Source organism: Myotis brandtii, unplaced genomic scaffold (genome assembly GCF_000412655.1).
Source record: "Myotis brandtii unplaced genomic scaffold, ASM41265v1 scaffold213, whole genome shotgun sequence".
Lineage (NCBI taxonomy): Eukaryota > Metazoa > Chordata > Mammalia > Chiroptera > Vespertilionidae > Myotis > Myotis brandtii.
In genome coordinates, this window is record NW_005357962.1 from 534705 (window position 1) to 549978 (window position 15274).

Genomic DNA, 15274 nt, shown 5'->3' on the forward strand with positions numbered 1-15274 from the left:
TAAAACAATAGATAAATAGGTCAGGAACAAAATACAAAGCCCAGCAATAAACCCACTGTGGAGGAAAAGCCCCAAAAAGTCCAAAATCAGGATCAATTCTGAAGAACTGACTGTAGCCTTCTTCAAATTCATAAGAGCTTTACTAGGAGAAACTTACATACATGGGAAAAGCAGCTGCCCAGCGGTGGTGGGCCAGGAAAAATCCACACCCCTCCCAGGATAGCGTCCCTTTTGTTGTTGTTGTTAATCCTCACCTGAGGATATTTTCCATTAATTTTTTTTAGAGAGAGGGAAAAGGAGAGGGAGAGACAGGTAGAGAGAAACACCCATGTGAGAGAGACATCTCGATTGGTTGCCTCCCACATGTGCCCCAACCCAGGCCTGTGATTGAGCCTGCAACCAAGGTACGCCCCTTGACCAAACCGATGACCCTTTGGTCCAGGGGCCAATGCTCTATCCATTGAGCTAAACCGTTAGGGCTAGAGTAGGCGGGTAGTCACCAGAATGAACAATACATTCCTAAGTTAAAAGATAACATCAGGCAATTATCACATTCTATACATGCACTAACCCCCCTCCCAGGGCATGATGTCTGCCTTTGGGCAGCATTCTGGCTTTCAGCTTTCCAGGCAGTCAGCCAAGCACGAGGGTGCAGGGTCACCGAGAGGTTTGCACTCACAGAGAGTGCAGCACTTCCCAGATGCCTTTGCTGCGGGAGCCACAGTACATCTCTAAAGTGAGCTCCCGGACACCCACGCAAATATAGTCAACTGGTTGTTGACAAAGGAACACAGCTAATTCAATGGAGAAAGGATCATCTTTTCAATAAATGCTTGTATCCACATGCAAAAAGTTAATCTAGCCATGTCCGGTTGCTCAGTGGTTAGAGCATCGGCCCACGAACCAAAGGGTCGCAGGTTCAATTCCCGGTCAAGGGCATGTACCTTGGTTGCAGGTTCCATCCCTGGCCCAGTCGGGACATAAGCAGGAGGCAACCAATTGATGTGTCTTTCTCACATCCATGTTTCTCTCTCTTTTTCTCCATGTTTCTCTCTCTTTTTCTCTCCCCCCCCCACCTCTCTCCCTTCCACTCTCTAAAAAATCAATGGAAAAAATATCTTCAGGTGAGGATAAAATAAATAAATCTAGACCCAGACATTACACCTTTTATAAAATTAATTCAGAATGGATTAAATCCCTAAATGTAAAATATAAAAGTTCTAGAAGATACTGTAAGAAAAAATCCTGGCAAGCTTGGGTTTGTCAATGACTTTTGATACAACACCAAAAGCACAATCCATTGTTAGGAGAATGCAAAGACAAGACACAGACTTAGAGAAAATCTTTGCAGAACACATATCCTGTGGGACTTGTATCCAAAATATACAAAGAACTCAAAACTCAACAATAAGAAAACAAACAACCCAATTAAAAATGGACAAAATATATCTGAACAGGCACTTCACCAAACAGATATACAGATGGCAAATAAGCATATGAAAAGATGCTCACCATTGTGTGTCATTAGGGAACTGCACATTAAAACAACAATGAGATACCATCTACACGCATTAGAATGACTAAAATCCAAAGCACTGGCAATAGTACATGTTGGCAAGGATGTGGAGCAACAGGAACTCTCATTCGTTGCTAGTGGGAATGCAAAACAGGATAGCCACCCACTTCAGAAGATTGCGTGGCAGTTTCTTACAAAGCTAAACATGGTCTTATCCGACAACACAGCAATCCTGTTCCTTGGGACCAACCTGTGGTTCGGTCAATATTATCAGATAGAAGGAAGCAGATCTACAGGGCCAAAGAAAATCTTCAAAGTTTTGAAACAGAGTGTGAGGGGTAAGTTTTGGAGAAGAGGGTCACTCTGTTTCCAGGTTAGGTCCAGATCAGTTCAGTGCAAATTAACTGAAATCTTTTTACTTTTTATGCCCAGTAGATGCCTTGTAAGTTGATCTTCACTGGGCTGTGCTCTAGGAGACTGAGAGAGACAAAATGGTCCATGACATTTACAGTTGAATAAGGGAAGACAAGCACACAAACAGACTTGAAGTTAGTCCCAGAACAGGATTCCTTTTTTTTTTTTTTTTTTAATTATTGGTAAGTGAGAGAGAGAAACAATGATTTGTTGTTCCACTTATTTATGCATTCATTGGTTGATTCTTGTATGTGCCTTGACCCAGATTCGAGCCCACAACCTTGGTGTATTGGAATGATGCTCTAACCATTGGAGCTGCCTGGCCAGGGCCAAGTCACAGAAGAGGATTCTATGGAGCTAGGGCATCCATTGGAGACAATAAAAGAAAGCTTGCAAGGTAGAGGGAAATTTTGGAAGAGCCTTAAAGGATTGGTAGACTTTTTATAGAAGGAGATCAGACAAGGTGACAGTCCAGGTCAAGAGGGCATTGTGAGCAACAGTGCAGATCAGTAGACCCTTATCAAGCATTAAGCACTAGATGGGACTCTAAAATGTTCCTTCTCTTCTCTGTCCTTGGGCCCAGTGCTGATGGGAAATTTTCTTTCTTTTATATACCTTCCTCCCCTCCCCTCCCATTTGCCATCCCTTCATCTCCCCTTTCTCACTCTATGCCTGATAAATTTCAGATCTCCTTCTGGCATATTTCTCTCCCCTAGACAAAGAACAATGGTTATGACCTAATAGAATTCCATTCTCCTTGACCCTGTATTTATGAGCTTTTTCTGGGATGTTTCTAACAGCCTCACCTAAGTTCTCTGATTTCTGACTTAAAAAAAAAAATCTTTTTTAAATCACACAAAGCTCCATTAAGAGATGAAAAGCTTTTGCTATGTGGTTATGAGGTGACAGATTGTGTTGGTGGGCCTAATGTGGAATGGTTCCTATTATTCGCGAGCAAGTGATAGTTAATGGAAACCTAGGAATGAAACGCAACTTGCCAACCTCAAGTGCAGCCTTCACCAACGGCAAACCGCTTAGTAGGTGTGTTATCCCCATTTTATTCATTCTGTAAGCATTTATTGAGCATTTACTCTGTACCAAGTACTGTGTAGGTTTAAGGGATAGACGTATAAAAGACATTTGTAGCGCACATCCTAGAAAAGGAAAAAAGAAAACATGATAGTGTGATAAGTAGTATGACAATGGCTAGAACTGTGCTTCTCAAAAGTAATGTGTATGCAAAATCACGCAGGAATCTTGTTAAAAGTATATTTCATCCAGTAGGTCTGGGGTTGGGCAAGTCTGTTGGAATTTCCAATCTACAGAAAAGAAGAATATCAGAAATAGTAAAAACATGGTACATATAAAAGACTACATCAGCTAAGTCCTGCATGAAGCAGATGCCATGACAGAATTAGACATACCAACATAAGTCTTAGACTTGAATAGTAAAATAATTAATAATAATAATAAAATAAAAATTTGATTAACCCCCCAAAAAATAAGAAAGGAAGGAATGAGGAACAAAAAACAGATGAACAAATAAAGAACAAATAGCAATTGAACACCTAATTCTAGTCATTTCCATTTGTACATCAAAAGTTAATAAACTAATCCTCCAAGTAAAAACCATGGGATCAGACTGGATAAAAATATAAAATCAAGGCCTACATATATTCTATCTGCAAGAGACACACATTAAATGTAAAGACTCAGATTGAAAGTAAGAAGATGAATAAAGACATAAGAAAGTTGGAGTGGCTAAATTAAAATCAGACAAATGGACTTTAAGACAAAGAGTATTACCAGAAATAAAAAGGGACATGTCATAATAATAAGTTTTAACTCATAAGGAAGACATAACAGTTACAAATGATTCTTAGAAAGTTAAACACACACTTGTCTATGAGCTGTTAATTCTGTGCCTACGTAATTAACCAAGAGAATGGAAGCATGTCCACAAAAATGCTTATATAAGAATGTTCATAGCAAATTTTATTCGTAATAGTCTCAATTTGGAAACAAATCAATGTTCATCAACAGGAGAATAGATAAACAAATTTTGTACATCAATACAATGGAATACGACTTGGAAAGAAAACAAAAACCAGAGCAGACACAGCTAATTCACACAGCCAGTCGGCCTGGTGGTCAAATCCCTCTAGTATTAACTACAACAATCAAGGCTCAACTAGAACAAGACTGCGCACAAAGACCACTAGGGGGTGCACCAAGAAAGCATAAAAAATGCGGAGACAAAAAAACATGACAGAAATGGACGATATAGAGCTAAAAAACGCAATTTTGAGGGCTTGCAAAAATGTGCTAGAAGCTGCCAATAAACTTGAGGAGAGACTCACGAAAACTAATGAGACCCTCGATGCTATGATAAAGAAACAACTAGAAATTAAGCATACACGGTCTGAAATAAAGAATATTACACCCAATAGCAGACCAGAGGAGCGCAAGAATCAAGCCAAAGATTTGAAATGCGAAGAAGCAAAAAACACCCAACCGGAAAAGCAAAATGAAAAAAGAATCCGAAAATACGAAGATAGTGTAAGGAGCCTCTGGGACAGCTTCAAGCGTACAAACATCAGAATAATAGGGGTGCCAGAAGATGAGAGACAGCAAGATATTGAAAACCTATTTGAAGAAATAATGGCAGAAAACTTCCCCCACCTGGTGAAAGAAATGGACTTACAGGTCCAAGAAGAGCAGAGAACCCCAAACAAAAGGAATCCAAAGAGGACCACACCAAGACACATCATAATTAAAATGCCAAGAGCAAAAGACAAAGAGAGAATCTTAAAAGCAGCAAGAGAAAGAGACTCAATTACCTACAAGGGAATACCCATACGACTGTCAGCTGATTTCTCAACAGAAACTTTGCAGGCCAGAAGGGAATGGCAAGAAATATTCAAAGTGCTGAATACCAAGAACCTACAACCAAGAATACTTTATCCAGCAAAGCTATCATTCAGAATTGAAGGTCAGATAAAGAGCTTCACAGATAAGGAAAAGCTAAAGGAGTTCATCACCACTAAACCAGTATTATACGAAATGCTGAAAGGTATCCTTTAAGAAGAGGAAGAAGAAAAAGGTAAAGATACAAATTGTGAACAACAAACATGCATCTATCAACGAGTGAATCTAAGAATCAAGTGAATAAATAATCTGATTTACAGAATGAACTGGTGATTATAATGAATCAGGGACATAGAAAGGGAATGGACTGACTATTCTTGGCGGGGAAAGGGGAATGGGAGATGCGGGAAGAAACTGGACAAAAATCGTGCACCTATGGATGAGGACAGTGGGTGGGGAGTGAGGGCAGAGGGTGGGGCGGGAACTGGGAGGAGGGGAGTGCATTTATCATAAAAAAAAAAACCAAAACCTGCTGTTACAATAACATGGATAAATTTTGCAGACATTATGCTGAGCAAAGAAGTGAGAGACAAGGGAATACATACTGGGTGAGTCGTTTTATATGAAATTTTATAGCAGCAAAACTCATCTATTTTGAAAAAAATTTTGCTTCTGGGACACAAGTGAACTTCCTGGGTGGTGAAAATATTCATTATCTTGGTAGAGATATATGCAGTTGTTAAAACCCATCAAATTGTTTATATAGCAAGGGAAACTAAGAACTTGTAAATAAATACAAAGATGTATAAAACGTGGTTTCCTCAAAACAAAACAAAAGAAGAATAGTTTTGAGAAAGTGATATACAAAAGAACACACGGTGACTTCATGAGAAACAGAATCCACCACGTACTGCAGAACCTTTGTGTTTTCCTTTACTTGGGGTTGGCGACCCATGATTTAGAGACATTGAATCGCAGCACCTGAACATACACGTATGGCATAGTTTGTTAGCACCCATAACAGTAATCTCCAAAGGAACAGAAGTGCAATCTATAGGTTCCAATCCAGCAGAAGGGAAAAAAGAAAAGTATCCTCAACTTGGTCATCTCAAACAGAAGGTTCAACAGGAGGAAGGAAGAAGCAAAGGGGAAAAACAGAAAATACAAAGTAAAACGATAGAAGTTATTCCAAATATGTCAGTAATAACAATAAATGTAAGTTAATTCCACAGTTAAAATAGAGACATTAACAAATTGCATTTTTAACTGTATTTTATCGTGGTAAGAACAGTTACCATGAGCTGTACTCTCTTAAATTTAAATTTTTAAGTATACAATATAGTATTGTTAACTGCAGGTTCATTATTATTCAGATCTCTAGAACTTAATGATACTGTATAACTGAAACTTGATGCTCATTGATTAGCAACTCTCTATTTCCTCCCTCCCTTTCCCCCCAGCTCCTGGTAACCAATTTTTGGATATTTCACACTGGCTTATTTCACTTAGCATAATGCCCTCAATGTTCATCCATGTTATCACATATTGCAGAATTTCCTTCTTCTTAAAAACTGATTAGTATTCCATTGTATGTTTATGCTACATTTTCTTGTCCGTTCATCCATCAATGTACATTTAGGTTGTTTCCACATCTTGGCTATCGTGAATGGAGCTGCAATGATCATGGGAGATCCTGATTTCAATTCTTTTGGATAAATATCAAGAAGTGAAATTGCTGGATCATATAGTAGTTCTATTTTTAATTCTTTAAGGTATCTTCATACAGTTTTCCATAGTGGCTACCCATTTTCCATTGTTAACAATAGCATACAAGGTTAGAATTTCCCCATATCCTCCCAACACTTGTCTTTATTTTTTGTGGTTTTGATTTGCATTTTTCTGATGATTAGTGACATGGAGCATCTTTTCATATGTCTGTGGGCCATTTGTAGGTGTTTTTTTTTTGTTGTTGTTGTTGTTTTGTGAAATGTCTATTCAATGTTGTAGTCTATTTTTAAATTGGGTTATTAGGGGGATTTTTGCTACTGAGTTGTAAGAATTCCTTTTTTTTTTGCAGTTTTTGTATCTTTGTATTTAGATGAGAAAAGTTTAAGAATTCCTTTTAAAAAAAATATTAACCTCTTATTTAATATATGACTTGCAAAATTTTTTCCTATTTCATAGATTAAGTTTTCAGTCTTTTGTTTTCTTTGTTGTGCATTAGTTTTTACTTTGATGTAGTTTTACATATATATATTATTATTTTGCCTGTGATTTTGGTGTCTTATCTATGAAATCGTTGTCAAGATCAATGCCATGAAGCTTGTCCCCTATGTTTTTTCCCTAGAAGTTTACAGTTTCAGGTCTTACTTTTTAGTCTTTAATCTATTTTTAGTTGATATGTGTGTGTGTGTGTGTGTATGTGTGTGTGTGTGTGTGTGTGTGTGTGTGTTATAAGATAAAGGCCCAGTTTCATTATTTTGCATTTGGGTATATAGTTTTCCCAACACTATTTATTGAAGAGACTGTTCTTTCCACAATATGTATTATTGGCACCATCAAAGATCAGTCAACCATATATATGTGGATTTATTTGGGGCTTCTCTAAACTGTCCTATTGGTTTATATATCTGCCTGATGCCTATATAATACTGTTTTAATTACTGTAGCTTTGTAATATAGTTTGAAGTCAGGGAGTATGATGCCTCCAGCTTTGTTCTTCTTTCACAAGATTGATTTGGCTATTCATGGTCTGTGGTGATTCCATATAAATTTTAGAATTTTTTTTTTCAATTTTTTAAAAAACGCCATTGGGATTTTTAAAAATATATTTTTTTTATTGATCTCAGCGAGGAACGGAGAGGGAAAGAGAGATAGAAACATCAATGATGAGAGAGAATCATTGATCAGCTGCCTCCTGCACACCCCACACTGGGGATTGAGCCCACAACCTGGACATGTGCGTTGACCGGGAATTGAACTGTGACCTCTTGGTTCATAGGTGGATGCTTAATCACTGACCCACGCCAGCCAGGCATCATTGGGACTTTGATAAGTATTTCATTGAATATGTATGTTTCTTTGGGTAGTATGAACATTTAACAATATTATGTCTTCTAATTCATAAAAACAAGATATTATTCCATTTATTTATGTCATCTTTTCATTTCTTTCAAAATATTTTGTAGTTTTCCATGTACAAGTCTTTCACTTCCTTAGTTAAGCTGATTACTATTTTATTCTTTTTGGTGCTGTGGTCAATGGGATTGTTTTTCAAATTTTCTTCTCACTTCATTGTTAGTGTAAAAAGAAAACAAACAAACAAAAAAACCCAGGTAAATAAAGCTGTAAGAACATGCTCTAAAAAGTACAAATAAAAAAGATTATCATGCTAATGCTAATCAAAAGAAAACCCATATACCAAGATTAGCAGTAGATAAAATAGAATTTAAAGAAAAAGTTTAATAGGCTTTAAGAGTGATACTTTACAACAATAAAGAGAAAAGTCTACTAATAATAGTAATAGTTAGTATTTAATTAAGGGGGAATTGTCATAATGTCTACAAGTTACATTTAAGTGCTTCACCAAAACAAACAAACAAACAAAAAAAGTTGGGGAAAATTCACTTCAATAACTCATGAGACAAAGAGAAAAATCGTAAGAATTTATAAAATATTTAAAATGAAAACAAAAGCCTTACATATTAAAGCCTGTGGAAAACAACTAACGTAGTATTTAGAGGAAAATTCATAGCCTTAAATAAACTTATTTAAGCAAGAAAGGATTTAAATAAATGGGCAAATCCTTACACTCAAATAGCTAAAAAGATTGAATAACAGAGTAAGTCCAAAGAAAGTAAAATTAAACCAATAATTAAGATATGAGCAAATGTTGATGAAATAGAAAACAAATAATAGATTCAATAAAACCAAGGACTTATACTTTGAAAAAATTTAAAAGCTCAAATAAACAATATTAACTCAAAAAAGGAGTTAGATACAGTAGCTATATACAATGCAAAATTATGAATGTAATAATACAAATGAATGTTGCCATTAAATTTTAAAAACTTAGATAAAAATATGTATTTTAAGAAACAATTGCCAAAATTAAACTAAGAAGAAGTAGAATATTTGTATATATTCCCTAAACCAGGCAAATTTTAGGAGACTTTCAAGGAACAGATCATTCCTATTTTTTATTTTCTGTCTGAGAATGGAAGGAGAAGGAAAGCTTCATCTTCAATTTGTCATTTTGTTCATGTACAAATATATGGATAAAGTCCCAGCAAGAAAGTTGCTGGATTAAGGATATATGCATTTGTAATTTTGTCATTGTTATGTCATTGTTAACATAAAGATCATGCCAATTCACACACTTCCATCCACAGTGTATGAATGGAATGCTTGCTTCCACATAACATAACAATGTTCTCAAAATTTTTAATCTTTGCTAATCTAAGTGAAAAAAACTGGTATTCCGTTCCAGTTTATCTTTTCATTCTTTAAAAGCCATATGTAAGTAACTCTTTTAGGAATACTACTTGTATTCTCTGGCCATTTTTATGTGTTTGTTTTCTTATTGATGTGTAGGGACTCTCTGTGAAATATGTTTCAAGTTTTTGCCATTTATTATTTGCATTTAGATTTTGTTAGTGATGTTTTTGACATGGAGAATTTCATTTTTCATGTAACCATATTCAATAGTCTTTCTAAAGGGGCTTTTATCTTATATGTCATATATGTAAAGACTTTCCCACTCCAAGATTATTTTTAATCCTTCTATCTTTTGACCAACTGGGAAATTACTATGATGTATGGAGTGAAGTAGGGATTCAATTTTATCTTTCTCCCCACAGAGCTGAAAGTGCACCGAATGTGCTTTTTCTGCTGTGCTCAGGGTCATGCAGATGATGAGGGTGCTGTAATGAGCCCTGACTAAGCTGTAAGGGAACACAGGAACATTTTCTTGTGAAATACCATACCTGAGATGAATCTTAAAGAAAATGTAGCCCTAACTGGTTTGGCTCAGCGGATAGAGCGTCGGCCTGCGGACTCAAGGGTCCCAGGTTCAATTCCGGTCAAGGGCATGTACCTTGGTTGCAGGCACATCCCCAGTGGGGAGTGTGTAGGAGGCAGCTGATTGATGTTTCTCTCTCATCGATGTTTCTAACTCTCTATCCCTCTCCCTTCCTCTCTGTAAAAAATCAATAAAATATATTTTAAAAAAAGAATATGTAAAAATTAGCCAGGCAAATAAGGACTGGAGAATTGAAATAATTCACCAGCTAAAGACAAGCACGTTAGAGAGGGAATGACAGGAGACAAGTACTGAGGGGTGAGCAGGGTGGCCTGGGAGGCCACGCTTAGTTAGAAACTTGAACTTTATTTTGCAAATGAAGGGGGACGATTGAAGATTGTTTTTAAGTGGGAGAAGGTAATATGCTCAGATTTACATCTTAGAAGATTATTCTGACAGCACTGTGGACATGGATCGGCATGGGGTAAGCCTGGAGGCAGCAGAGCCCATTTAAGTGAAAACTCGCTTGAAAAAAAAGAAAAGAAAAAACTTGATTTTTGCGAAGATCACCTGCTTCACATCTCTTGGTGAATCAGTGGGTTGGAATGGGCCTGAGACCTAAGTATCCCATTTTTAATGATTTCTTTATAGCCAGTGGTTCTCAACCTTCCTAATGCCACGACCCTTTAATACAGTTCCTCATGTTATGGTGACCCCCAATTTCATTGTTACAAATTGAACATAATTAAAGCATAGTGATTCATCACAAAAACAATATGTAATTATATATGTGTTTTCTGATGGTCTTAGGCGACCCCCGTGAAAGGGTCGTTGGACCCCCAAAGGGGTCTCGACCCACAGGTTGAGAACCGCTGGACTTTAGACAAAACCAGCAGCCAACTTGCCAGGAAAGGATAAAACCTACCATAAGTGGTGTTAAGTGTGACTACTTTAAAGCCCAGAGTTAGAAACTTGAACTCCAGTAAGCTCTCTGAAACCTGAGTGCACAGCAATTTCACATCAGCTATCGGATCTCCTAGTTGGAGGGCAGCCCGGAGGTCACTCTCCCACCCAGCACTGGAATCTCTTCCAAAACACACCCAACAGATGGCCTCGGGGCGGCCATGTGAACATTCTCTGCCTTCGAAGGGAGCTCCCATGCCGCCTGTTCCCCTCTCTGTTGGTCAGATCTAAATATAGAAAGTTCTTTCTCATATTGAGCCAAATTCTAACTTCCTGTTACTTTCACCTGTCGGCCAGCAGTGTCTTCTCCCTGGGTCTCTTTTCCTCAAAGAAAAACCATTAGCCTTAGAGAGGAGGCATTAGGAAATGCTATCTTAGGGCCACATAATGGTTATAATGCAGCAATTTTCAACCTTTTTCATCTCGTGTCACACATAAGCTAATTACTAAAAAGCTACAGCACACCAAAAATATGTTTTTTGCCAATCTGAGCCCCCAAAATAGGTATAATAAAAATAGGTATAATAACAAAACAATAACAGTAATTACCTACCCTTTTTGCTCCAAAGTGACTTTTTAAAAAAAATCAGTTGCCTATACTTATATATAAGATTTCTGTTACCAAGAATTAACCAATCAGACGCAACCTTATTATGTGACATGACCCATAAGATGCAAGTCTATTATATGACCTATATATTTATGGTTCACACCAGACGGCTGTTGTTTATTGGCTGTTGTCATTTTTGTTTTTGTTTTTAATTTTAATTTGACAATCTAAGGGAAGAGAGGCCAGTGCCCCTGACTAAATAGTCAGGTATTGCATGTTTTAAAAATTCTTGTGGCACACCAGTTGAAAATTGCTGTTTTAATGTTTTAAAAGTACCAATGGTTGCACAAAAAAAGTACCAACGGATGCCATTGAACTGTGCGCTTAAAAATAGTTAAGATGACAAATTTTATGTTATGTGTTTTGCCATAGTTCAGTGGTCGGCAAACCACGGCTCTCGAGCCACATGTGGCTCTTTGGCCCCTTGAGTGTGGCTCTTCCACAAAATACCACGTGTGGGCGCGTCCGTACAGTGCGATTGAAACTTCGTGGCCCATGCGCAGAAGTCGGTTTTCAGCCTGGGCGAGTCTATTTTGAAGAAGTGGCGTTAGAAGAAGTGGGGGTTCACACCATTTATTGCCAACTTATCGTCCTATAACATAAGGGTGGATAAAACAAATAAATAAAATGAGAGTGGGATGATCATGGGCAAAGACAGGCATACCTCCTTTTATTGTGCTTTGCTTTATTGTACTTGACAGATACTGTTTTTTGTTTTGTTTTTTTTTTTACAAATTGAAAGCAAGACCCTCTACCAATTAAAGGATTACCACTTGCCTATTGTGACACTTGCTTTATTGTTATGGTCTAGAGCCGTGGTCGGCAAACTGCGGCTCGAGAGCCACATGCGGCTCTTTTGCCCCTTGAGTGTGGCTCTTCCTAAGCCTTAGGAGTACCCTAATTAAGTTAATAACAATGTACCTACCTATATAGTTTAAGTTTAAAAAATTTGGCTCTCAAAAGAAATTTCAATTGTTGTACTGTTGATATTTGGCTCTGTTGACTAATGAGTTTGCCGACCACTGCCATAGTTCTTAAAATTTTTAGTTGTTTAAATGCCAACAATACACTGACCAGTTAAAATAACATGGCATGATGCTTTGAGCTTTAAATGTTGGTGGCTCTTCAAAATGGCAGTGAATTTTAATTTTGCCTCCCTCTAACTCAGCAGTTCTCAACCTGTGGGTCGCGACCCCTTTGGGGGTCGAATGACCCTTTCACAGGGGTCGCCTAAGACCATCGGAAAACACATATATAATTACATATTGTTTTTGTGATTAATTACTATGCTTTAATTATGTTCAATTTGTAACAATGAAATTGGGGGTCACCACAACATGAGGAACTGTATTAAAGGGTCGTGGCATTAGGAAGGTTGAGAACCACTGCCCTAACTCACTCTTGCTTCCATCTCATAATGTTTTTAGTTTACTCCCATCCCTTCTGTCTTTCCGCCAGGGTCTCAGTTGATCTCTGAGAATCAGGTTGTTCTCTCTTTGGCTGCCTCTGAATCTTGATGGTTCGTATAATCATGTGAACTTGCTTTAAAAGGAAATCTAGACTAGGATCATTAGATCAATTATTTCAGGTTGAAAATTATGGTCCTTTGAACCCAACAGTCCCACCTTGCTCTAACACAGTCCTAGAGAAGGAAAGATTTTTCAGATATTTCCATTCCAAAATGTTATGACCTTTCAACCTGTGCAAGAGGAGCTTCATTTCCAAAAGAGGAATCTGAGCGAACACTCATCACCCCAACCAACCAATGATAATAGTGGAGCTTTTAACTGGCTTATTTTTACTAATCCATGAACCAGTTACCTGCTTGTCACACTCGCTTCAAGTATGTGATGACATTTTTTGGTTTGCATGAGATATTTACTACAAAATTTTCTTGCTAAATAGTGAAGCTGACTTTTTCTATGGGGACAAGCTCTCTCATGACCTCAGCTCATCAAACAGGCCAATCGTTGAAGTGCTGCTGCTCTCTCTGCCCTGGGCAGCTAGGAGCCTGGGTCTTTGGGGTCACTCTGTACCCCACCACTCTCAGCCTCATGGGCTGTGTGGCGCCTGCTTTAGTCACAACCACAGGGGTGCTTGTTGTTTGTCACTTATAGCTGCAGATCATCTGAATGAGGGGGGATCAAACTAGAAGCCATTTCACACAGCAACTGATCCTAATGTGTTTAACATTTGAGGCTTTCCCTTCAAAGTTAAAGTCTTCTATGAAAAATACCAATTTTAAAATTTGATGTAATATTTAACTGCTTATTCCATGTTCAGTTTTCTTTCCCTTTTAAAAACTAATGTATGTACCTCAGAGAGATGAATGTGGTTTTGTCATAAAGGTTTACATTTCCCTAATTTTGATAATCTTCTTAGTAGATCTTGATTCTTTCCAAAACCACAACCGTAGGAGATGTCATACTTAGATCCCTTCCCCATAAGATCTCTGCAAATGTTGTGTTTTTAAAAAATTGGTTAAAAACAAATTTTGACTTCTGATAATGGCAGAGCAACTTGGTTGGAACCAAGTGGAAACTTTAGAACTGAAAAGTATAATAATTGAAATGAAAAGTTTATTGGATGTTTTTAATATTTTGGAGGCAGCAAAGAAAGTGAACTTGACGATAGATCAAAAGAGAACATTAAAAAAAGAAAAAGAAAGAAAAAAACAAAAATATCATTTAATCTGTAGCATATAGATAAAAGTCTCAAACATTTAGAAATTAGTCAACATAAAAATCTATAATTTATTTCACAAATGAAATTTGAAAATATTTGAATGGGAGTATAATGAAAATATAAGATATCAAAAGTCTGTGATGTATCAGAGGAGTGAGTACTCAGAGGGAATTGTGGGTCTTTAAATGCTTATACTAGGAATGAAGAAAACGTAAAATCAACCATCTGCGCATCAATTGATGACTGGATACATAAAATATGGTATACCCATACAATGGAATATTACTTGGCAATAAAAAATGAAGTATGGTACATGCTACAATGTGAATTAACCTTGAAAACATTATGCTAAGTGAAAGAAGTCAGTCACAAAAGACCACATATTGTGTGATTCCATTTATAGGAATGTTCAGACTAGACAAATTATAGAGACAGAAGTTAGATTAGTGGCTGTTTAGAGCTGGGGGAAGGGGCTAGCAAGGGGTAGGGTGACTGATAAGGGTATAGAATTTCTTTTGGGGGAGTGATGAAAATGTGCTAAAATGTATTTGATGTTGGTTACACAACTCTGTGAATATACATAAAACCATTAAATTGTATACTTTAAATGGGTGAATTGAATAGTATGTGAAGTGTCTCAATATAGCTGTTATTTTCCCACCCCCCCCAAAATCTAAATTTTCCACATAAGAAACTAGGAAGAAAGTGAGCATATTAAATCCAAAGTAAATAACAATTAGGAAATAATAAACAGCACAAGTCAATGAGCTAGAACACAAATGAACAGTAGAGAAAATAAAGCTAAAAGTTGGTTCTTTGAAATGATTATTAAAAGTGGGAAACACCTGGCAAGACTGATAAAGAAAAATGAGAAAATATTAATGACCTATATCATGAATAAAAGAGGATTAAAGTCCTACAGACATTGGGCCGGTTGCATGACTTGTGTATGTGCCAAAAACTCATTAAACTATATGCTTAAAATGGGTGGATTTGATTGTAAGCAAGCTATGCCTCCATTAAGCTTTAAAAGAAGCAGTCAATGTAATGCACCTAATTAATCGACTTTAAAAAGCACGATTATATCAGCCAATGCCATTTGTTCAGCTTTGGGATAGAGGACTCTTAAATTAGTTTTATTCAAACTGATCTAAGCATCTTTCTCGCTGGTTGATAATGGTGACGCCCCCACCTCTGC

At 37.1% G+C, this 15274-nt stretch overlaps 1 long non-coding RNA gene across 1 annotated transcript; it reads left to right on the top strand.

Moving 5' to 3' along the window:
- Nucleotides 1–7454: 7454 nt before the first annotated feature.
- LOC106726014 lies at nucleotides 7455–13726 on the top strand. Its single transcript, XR_001362030.1, has 3 exons — nucleotides 7455–7552; nucleotides 12093–12104; nucleotides 13717–13726. It is a non-coding gene; the product is annotated as an uncharacterized LOC106726014 (long non-coding RNA).
- Nucleotides 13727–15274: the final 1548 nt, after the last annotated feature.